Source organism: Gopherus evgoodei, unplaced genomic scaffold, assembly GCF_007399415.2.
Source record: "Gopherus evgoodei ecotype Sinaloan lineage unplaced genomic scaffold, rGopEvg1_v1.p scaffold_35_arrow_ctg1, whole genome shotgun sequence".
NCBI lineage: Eukaryota > Metazoa > Chordata > Testudines > Testudinidae > Gopherus > Gopherus evgoodei.
In genome coordinates this window covers 83,235-92,681 of record NW_022060027.1, presented here as the reverse complement: position 1 = coordinate 92,681, position 9,447 = coordinate 83,235, and the positions used below count along the sequence as shown (strand labels likewise).

The 9,447-nt window shown below is 42.3% G+C and overlaps 1 non-coding gene across 1 annotated transcript; it reads right to left on the bottom strand.

Moving 5' to 3' along the window:
• Window positions 1-9,181: 9,181 nt before the first annotated feature.
• TRNAV-AAC lies at window positions 9,182-9,254 on the bottom strand. Its single transcript has one exon. It is a non-coding gene; the product is annotated as a tRNA-Val (tRNA).
• Window positions 9,255-9,447: the final 193 nt, after the last annotated feature.

Sequence of the window (9,447 nt, the reverse complement as noted above, 5' to 3'; positions counted from 1 at the left end):
ATGGTGTTCCAAGAAGAAAGGTTGCTAGGCAGAGATGTGCTCCATCTGATGAAGAGAGGGAAGAGCATCTTCACAAGCAAGCCGGTTAACCTAGTGAGTAGGGCTTTAAACTAGGTTCCTTGGGAGAAGGAGACCAAAGCCCTGAAATAAGTGGGGAAGTGGGATACCAGGAGGAAGCACAAGCAGGAGGGGAGGACTCTTGCCTCATACTGAGAAAGTAGGACAATCAGCAAGTTATCTTAAGTGCCTATACACAGATGCAAGAAGCCTGGGAAACAATCAGGGAGAACTGGAAGTCAAGGAATTATGATGTGATTGGAATAACAGAGACTTGGTGGGATAACTCACATGACTGAAGTACTGTCATGGATGGATATAAACTGTTCAGGAAGGACAGGCAGGGCAGAAAAGCTGGGGAAGTTGCATTGTATGTAAGGGAGCAGTATGACTGCTCAGAGTACCAGTATGAAAGTAAAGAAAAACCTGAGAGTCTCTGGATTCAGTTTAGAAGTGTGACCAACAAGGGTGATGTTGTGGAGGGAGTCTGCTGTAGACCACCGGACCAGGGTGTGAAGCAAGGAGATTCTTTTCCCCAAGAATCAGGCAGGAACAGACAATACTGAAAGGGTTTATTCACAGTACTGGGAAGACTGATAAACAGCTTCAAAGGTGTAGTGCTACAGTGACCAATTATATACCTTTTCTTATCACTCCATTTGCCTATATCTTATACTAACAGAGACACACATTGTTTCAGAGAGAGCAGAGAACATATAACATAATAATGACAGGAACAGAACATACACATAGAAGCTATCCTTATTACATCAATTATCTATGACTACCTGTAAGATGAAGGGGTGGGGTGGTTGAGTGTGCACAGATATCCAGGGAGCAGTGTGGGGTACGGGGAAGGAGGGTTTGTGCTCCTCTAAGAGCCAAGTTACCAGGCAGACATTTGACAGTATAAGTTTATCAAGTGTTTACAGCTGTCATGTCCTTGGGCCTTTGGTATTTCTGTTTGTTAGTTATGTGGGTTTCTCTCTCATCTGCTAAGTGAATTTTAACTCTTGCCTAACAAATGGGATGAGGTGGAGAAGGCTTTCTTCAGGCAACTAACAGAAGTTATTAGATGACAGGCCTGGTTCTCACGAGGGACTTCAATCACCCCAATATCTGTTGGGAGAGCAATACAGCAGTGCACAGAAAATCCAGGAAGTTTTTGGAAAGTGTAGGGGACAATTTAGTGGTGCGAGTGCTGGAGGAACTAGCTAGGGGCAGAGCTCTTTTTGAACGGCTGCTCACAAACAGGGAAGAATTAGTAGGGGAAGCAAAAGTGGATGGGAACCTGGGAGGCAGTGATCATGAGATGGTCGAGATCAGGATCCTGACACAAGGAAGAAAAGAGAGCAGCAGAATATGGACCTTGGACTTCAGAAAAGCAGACTTTGACTCCCTCGGGGAACTGATGGGCAGGATCCCCTGGGAGAATAACATGAGGGGGAAAGGAGTCCAGGAGAGCTGGCTGTATTTTCAAGAATCCTTATTGAGGTTGCAGGAATAAAACATCCCAATGTGTATAAAGAATAGTAAATATGGCAGGCGACCAGCTTGGCTTTACAGTGAAATCACTGTTGATCTTAAACACAAAAAAAGAAGCTTACAAGAAGTGGAAGCTTGGACAAATGGCCAGGGAGGAGTATATAAAACTATTGCTCAGGCATGCGGGAGTGAAATCAGGAAGGCCAAATCACAATTGGAGTTGCAACTAGGGAGAGATGTTAAGAGTAACAAGAAGGATTTCTACAGGTATGTTAGCAACAAGAAGAAGGTCAGGGAAAGTGTGAGCCCCTTACTGAATGGAGGAGGCAACCTAGTGACAGAGAATGTGGAAAAAGCTAATGTGCTCACTGCTTTTTTTGCCTCTGTCTTCACGAACAAGGTCAGCTCCCAGACTACTGCACTGGCGGCACAATATGGGGAGGAGATGACCAGCCCTCTGTGGAGAAAGAAGTGGTACAGGACTATTTAGAAAATCTGGATGAGCATAAGTCCATGGGGCTAGATGTGCTGTATCCGAGGGTGCTAAAGGAGTTGGCAGAGGTGATTGCAGAGCCATTGGCCATTATCTTTGAAAACTCTTGGTGATCAGGGGAGGTCCCAGATGACTGGAAAAAGACTAATGTAGTGCCCATCCTTAAAAAAGGGAAGAAGAAGGATCCAGGGAACTACAGGCCAATCACCCTCACCTCACTCGCTGGAAAAATCATGGAGCAGATCCTCAAGGAATCAATTTTGAAGCACTTTGAGGAGAGGAAAGTGATCAGGAACAGTCAGCATGGATTCACCAAGGGCAAGTCATGCCTGAATAACTTAATTGCCTTTTATGAGGAGATAACTGGCTCTGTGAATTGGAGGAAAGCAGTGGATGTGTTGCTCACTGACTTTAGCAAAGCTTTTGATGCAGTCTCCCACAATATTCTAGGCAGCAGCTCTGCAGAAAAAGATTTAGGGGTTACAGTGGACAAGAAGCTGGATATGAGTCAACAGTGTGCCCTTGTTGCCAAGAAGGCTAATGGCATTTGGGGCTGTATAAGTAGGAGCATTGCCAGCAGATCAAGGGATGTTACCATTCCCCTCTATTTGGCATTGATGAAGCCTCATCTGGAGTACTGTGTCCAGTTTTGGGCCCCATACTACAAGAAGGATGTGGAAAAATTGGAAAGAGTTCAGCGGAGATTAACAAAAATGATCACATGACTTATGAGGAGAGGCTGAGGGAACTGGGATTGTTTAGTCTCCGGAAGAGAAGAATGAGGGGGGATTTGATAGCTGCTGTGAAAGCTACTGCTGGCCCCCCTTAATAGCTTACAAGCGGCCAGTGGGGGGGGGGGGAGAAGCCTCACGGACACAGTAGCCTGAACTTTTGAACTATCTCTTTTCTTCTGCCTCAAAGCATAGAAAACTTGCTTCAAACTAGTTTTTATGAACAGATAACAGAGTGTGAGATTTGACAACTATCAATCAAGTGTTAACATGCAAGGGTCTTTGTCTGAATGTGTATAAAAGGTTTGTGAAATTTGTGTAAGACAGAGTCTTTTGTACCAAGGTACAGGCTCTCCTTTCTTCTGCAGAATAAAGCATTTTTCCTTATTTCTGTGAGACTGTTATTGGCTCTCAGCTAGGCAGACCCGATATTTCAGTAACACTGCTTTCAACTACCTAAAAGGGGGTTCCAAAGAGGATGGATCTAGACTGTTCTCAGTGGCAGTAGATGACAGAACAAGGAATAATGGTCTCAAGTGGCAGTGGGGGAGGTTTAGGATATTAGGAAAAACTTTTTCACTAGGAGGGTGGTGAAGCACTGGAATGGGTTACCTAGGGAGGTGGTGGAATCTCCTTCCTTAGAGGTTTTTAAGGTCAGGCTTGACAAAGCCCCGTCTGGGATGATTTAGTTGGAAATTGGTCCTGCTTTGAGCAGGGGGTTGGACTAGATGACCTCCTGAGGTCCCTTCCAACCCCGATATTCTATGATTCTATGATTCTATGGCCTTCTCTTTGAACCAGCAAATGGAGAGAAAAGTCCCAGTCCTTAGAGAATGGTTGGAAGCATTGATACCAACCAGAGCCAATCTTGGAATTATAGTGGGGTTTTTTTTAATATTCATTAAAATGGGTTACCAACACAGCTTTGTATCTAGCATAGACTGGATTTTACACATTGAAAAATCAAATAACATTGACCAGGACAAGCTACTAAATTTTATCATTCAGCCAGTGTGCTGAGTTTAAATATGCAGATTAGAAATCTGATTCCTGAGAGATGGAGGAAAGGAAAATTCATACACAGCCCAGTATCTACATTAATATTATTATTTCCACTGGCTTGAGAGACACCTCTGGTTCTATCTGTATTCCATCTAGTACATAAAGCGGATTTCAAAAAAATGGGATCTTTCCAAACCGAAGAAGCAATGTTAGAGTGACTGCTGTAGTTAATGGGCAGCACAATGATTCAGGACATCTGGCTGCCCGCCTCTGTCAAAAATTCTCATATCACTTTGGGACAGCGACCAAAGCACCCTGTACCTCACTTTCCCCATATGTACATGGGAGACAATAATACTCAGGGTCTCACAATTTGGTAGGAGGGTCCATTCACTAATGTTCAGATAGTGCTGTGAACTCCTCTGGTGGTGGCTGCTTGTGATAGGAGGAAATCCCTCCTTGGGAACAGGAAAGAGAATTGGTCCCTGCACAGAGAAAATTTTAGAGCCTAAAGGAAGGGGTGCCTTGATGGGGCTTCTTAGGAAGCAGAGACAGATTTCTGAAGGCAATGTTTTCAGGCTGTGCAGAGTCCCTCATGCCCTCTTTCTTCTGCAAGTCCACCTATATCTGGTGTTGGTTGGCTCTTCTGCTTAGAGCAGTACCCCTTCTAACGTACATTCTCTGTGTCCTTTAGCCATGTGCTTAGCTGAAAGGCTCCAATCTCCTCCCCGTGTCAGACTTCTCCCACTCAGAAACATTGTGTAGAAGAAACATTGTCCCATGGAGCTGGGCCAGGAGTTCAGAGATATCAAAGTTGATAGGCCTCGATAGTTATCCTTTGGCTCTTGATGACAGTCCTTCAGTGGGGTATCAGTTGTGTTTTCTAGAAAGGCACTCTCTATAATGCAATACATTAAGTTGTCTGATCTTTAGATTTATGTATTAATTATATTAATTACTTAAGATTCCCCAGCTATCAATTTGAGGGCTGACAAGTTCTTGTCCCAAGATTAGGCCCAGTATTACTTAAATTATTATTTAGTTGGGAACCCCGATGTGCACAGTTGCAACACTTACATGATACGAATGCTTTTATATTTGCAACTGTCATTTATTAATACATTTAACCCAGTTACAAACACCCCAACTCAGTAAGGTAGATAGAGATACAACAGAATGTACATCTGCACATCCATATACTGACACCATCTCCTTTAAAACAACCTGAAATGCTAGCCATCATCTTCCTATCTCCATTACTTTCCCTATCATCACCAGCAGCCATCCTTATACCACCTGCCAACGACTACATCTCCTTCTCCTACTGCCCCTAGGATGCCACTTTTATGATATGTTAGGCTGACACTGCTATCTTTGATGTATATTCAGTAGGGGACTTTTCCCCTTTTCCTTATTTGTATTTTCTCACCTTACTAATGTTGGAGTGTCTTTTTCCTATAGATTAGTATATCAATGATTTCAACTCATTAACATATATGTCAATTCGTTACCATGGCCTGTTGTGAAAATTGACACTGTGTAATGAACATCATGTTTTTGTAGCTTTCTTAACCACTGATCCAATAATGGAATAAATTTAGTCTGTATCACTTCAAAACTCTCAGAAATCTATTATTTTGTCATTGCTAAAGCTCAGCAGGAATTGGTTTTCCTATTCCATGAATATATTTGAGAGTTCAAAAAGTCCAGAATTAAGCCAAAAAGTCAAAACCTCTGAAATATCTGTGAATCAAAAATAACACACACACCCCCAATAATTTCGTTTGGGACAAAAAAAAGCTTTCATTTGTATAATTCACAACTGTTTTACTTTGATTTTGACCATTTTATTCATTTTATTATAATTAGATTCCATTTGGAAATGAAAAGTCATTTTGCAGTGGAAAAATAAAATTTTTAATTAAAAAAGTCAAAACAAAAAATTTTCACAATAGGAAAAGTTTAAAAAAAATCACGTAGACAAATTTATCAAAACTGAATATTTCCCATTAAAAGTTTTGGTTACAACAAATTAGCTTTTTCTGATTAAAAGATATTTGGTTGAAAACTTCCAGACAGGCTGTAATTCTGATATTCCCATCTGGAGACCCCAGTGGCGATTAGGGTGCCATTATGCGGTGATCTGTGCACCTGCATTATAAGGGAAACACTCACCCCAGTGAGCTCACATTCTTAGATGCTTGTTTCTTGATGACTGATTGTAGTAATTGTCATTGGCTGAGGACAATGCACACACTTGAGGCTCCCTATTTCTCTCTACAAACTCCTTGGGTACTACCCTCCCATCACCTCTATTTCAGGGACTGCCTGCAATCATCCAGCCATGCAAGGGGCTTCTCCCCAGCTTCCAAGCATAAACTGCCCTGCCTTGCCCAGGTTTACTGTCCAAACAAAAGCAAAACAAACACAAAAAGCTCTTCATCTCACCCTTCTCAGCCAGTTCTTATTCAACCACCACTGCTCTCCAACAGCTCTGGTACTCTTCTGGAACAGCAGAACCAGGGCAACATTCCTGGGCAGTAGGCACCTGGCACCTTGGTCCACGGCCCCACCACAGGAGTTAACTCGACTCATCTATGGGTTAACTCCCTGGCATAATCTATCCCAATTACTCCCTTTTTCCTGCCTTCTGATATGCCTTTTTAGCTGCAGGTGTAGCCTTGCCCCATTTAATTAACTCACTTGGGCCCACCTGCTCTGACACAGAGGTGCTGGACTGGTCTACTCATAGGAAACAGCGATTCTGTGGCACACCTCCTCCCTTTTCAGAACAAAATCGTATTTTTTGTTCTTTTGACTTGTAAGATGCTTCACATTCCACACAACCATTTCACAAAACATTCCTAATAATTCTCCAGGTTCCCCCTCAAAGTAAACCCCCACATTCCCCCCCCAAAACATTCCCTGCCCTCATTTAACATAATAAACACTTCAAGTCCAGGCTGCATGCGCTTTTACACAAATAGACATATGCAAATTATTCCCCCCCTTGCTAGCTAGCCTAACTGACATTATAATAACAATAATAGACATTCAGGTTGACCCAAGATGAAAAACTGGGCAAAAATGTAAGTACCTAACTGGGAGCTGAGTTCTGAAAATCTGGCTCTAGTGGTGGGTATGAGATCTTCTGAAAATTCTGGCTGATGATGTCTGGAACCTCTAAGAACCATCTCAACGTTTAGCCTTGGGAAGGACCTGATGAAAAAGTCTTCCTTCTGTTCAGCTTGATAGCGATTTTGTCCTTGATTTAAAATCATCATGTTTCACCTTGATCCCAGGTTTAGGTTTCAACACAATTTATTTTATTTTTATATGCAATGCAAAACAAATTCTCCTCTGTAGGCATTTGAACAGGTCTATATGTAGATCTGCCACTAAGCCACGTTGTCTTTCACCTTGAGCAAGGCAGCAATCAGTGGCATACAGGTGGAAGGCTATGAAATCTGGTTCTCCTCAGAACCCTTCAGCAGCTAAACTTCAGGAATGGAAGAGGCTACTGATAATTCTCTCCAGATGGTTAATTCTGAAGACTAGTCTATAGAGCTGGGAGAATGGTTTTTTTGATGAATATTTTATTTACTGAAATAATTTAGTGGCCCAAAAATGATTATTTTTTTTTCAGTTTTGTTTCAACAAGAAAACTGAAAAAAATTCATCCTGGGGCAATCTGAACTATTATTATTACTAAGTATGTTAGGCTAGCTGGCAAGCAAGGCAATAAATGATTTGTCCAGCTCTACTTGTATGAAAGGTCCACAATGGGAAGATACCTATGCTCTGTTCTGAGGCCATTTGATTTTCTCCTGGTCTCCAAAACGCATCTGAGCATGATGAAGTATCAACTGAGGAGACAACAAGCGAAGATATGTGTTGAAAAGCTTCTTTCCCTGACTGGAAATCAAATCTGGCTCATGATGGTGAAAGCACCAAAACCTAATGAATAGACTAGATCACCAGAGAGGTAACAGTGGGTGTTTTTTACCACCTGTACTAGGCTTTCTCTGGCTCCTCTCTCTAATTTTAGAATCTGGTCCTTTCTCCATTGCCCTGATGGGACAAGAACAGAGTGTGAAGGATCCCCTGTGCTCAGGGTCACAAACTGAGCCCAACCTAAGGCTTTGACACAAACTCAAACTATATCTTAGCTTTCTCCACAAGGATCACAAGAGTAACAAACAAACCCCAAGGAGAATAATCCTCCTCTGCTTTCATTTAGGCCCATTGCAACCCTCTCCACTTCTTCTTCCTCCTACTAGAGGCTTTTCCAGGAAAACACCTAACTCTTTCCTAGAATCCAGTTTTGATACCACCTCACATGAGCTGACAGGAATTAGAGTCTGTGTAATGGGGCCCTTAACTTTGCCTGCTCCTCAGCCTTGCTCTCTTGGGGCTCTTAGGCAGGAAATGTCTCTTCCTGTCTCTGAGCTTTAGTAGAACAGGAAGAGAGGTCAAATTGACCTTTCCATCATCCTCTGCGAGTGAGAGAGAATTTTCTCCTCCTCTATTCTAGCCTAGCTAAGAGAGGAGAAAAGAATCCTTCAGGAGCTGACTGTTTTCCTTCAGCCATCTTTAGCTTCTCTACTTCTTCCTACATTGGCTCCAGCTCTGCACTGGGCATACAAATACTTCCGTGTCATATCCATCCCAGCCCTCTTTATTGTCATGGAGATTGTTTCAGGCTGCAGAAGGAGTGAGCTCTCTGCCTATCGACTGGATCACACTGTCTTCATTTCTTGTATATTTCTCTAACTCCTCGTTACTGCATTTGTGATGATTTATAAAAACCAGCCTGAGAGTAAAACAAGATGGCAATAAAAATCAATATACTGTGCTAAAAATACCAGTGGATCAATAAGGAAATTTGTAGCTCAGAGCTTGTGTTAGCATCATTTGAAGACAAGCAAGATGATGAGAGTTCAAAAATATTAAGGGAGAAATGTTATTTTAAAAGGGGATGTAATGTTGTATGTTAAAAAGAGGGTTTAGAGAGTTCCAATTATTATGTTCTGATTCCTCACACCCCAACCTTGCCTAGCCTGGAAAGGAGGGGAAATGTGATCATCAGTCAATAGATTTCTCTGACATGAAAAGGATACACGAGGCTGTTTGTAGTTAGCTCAACATAAATAAAAGTGAGGGGGAAACTGCTGGCTGGGAGCTAAATATGCAGTCCAAAGGGTTGGGATTCTTCTGTGCTCAGATTTGTTATGTAGCTGGCAGTCTCCCAAATGATGGTCTGTTCCTTCCCTCAAAATGCCAGCTAAGCCTCTTCTTTTGAACTTAAAGCTCTATGAAAGGGAAAAAAATCACAAGGAAAAAGCATAGAAGCTATGGATGTATTTGAGAAAGGACTTGGAGTGATGAAAGACCAAAACAGGGAAAATAACAATGTTTCTGCTTGGTTTTGAACCAGGGACCTTTTGTGTGTTAGGTAAATGTGATAACCACTACACTACAGAAACCAGCTATTGTCAGCTCTGGGGCCCTTTTCTAAGGCTTTCTCAGTAGCTGCTAAACCAGCTGATTTCCTTTTGAAGAACAGGGAAACAAAGGCCATCAAGAACTTATGTTTTTTGGATGAGTCAAGAAAAGGGAGTAGCATTGTCCCCCTCGGGCAGCCCCTGTTCAATTCCAGATCAGAAAGCAAAACTTTTC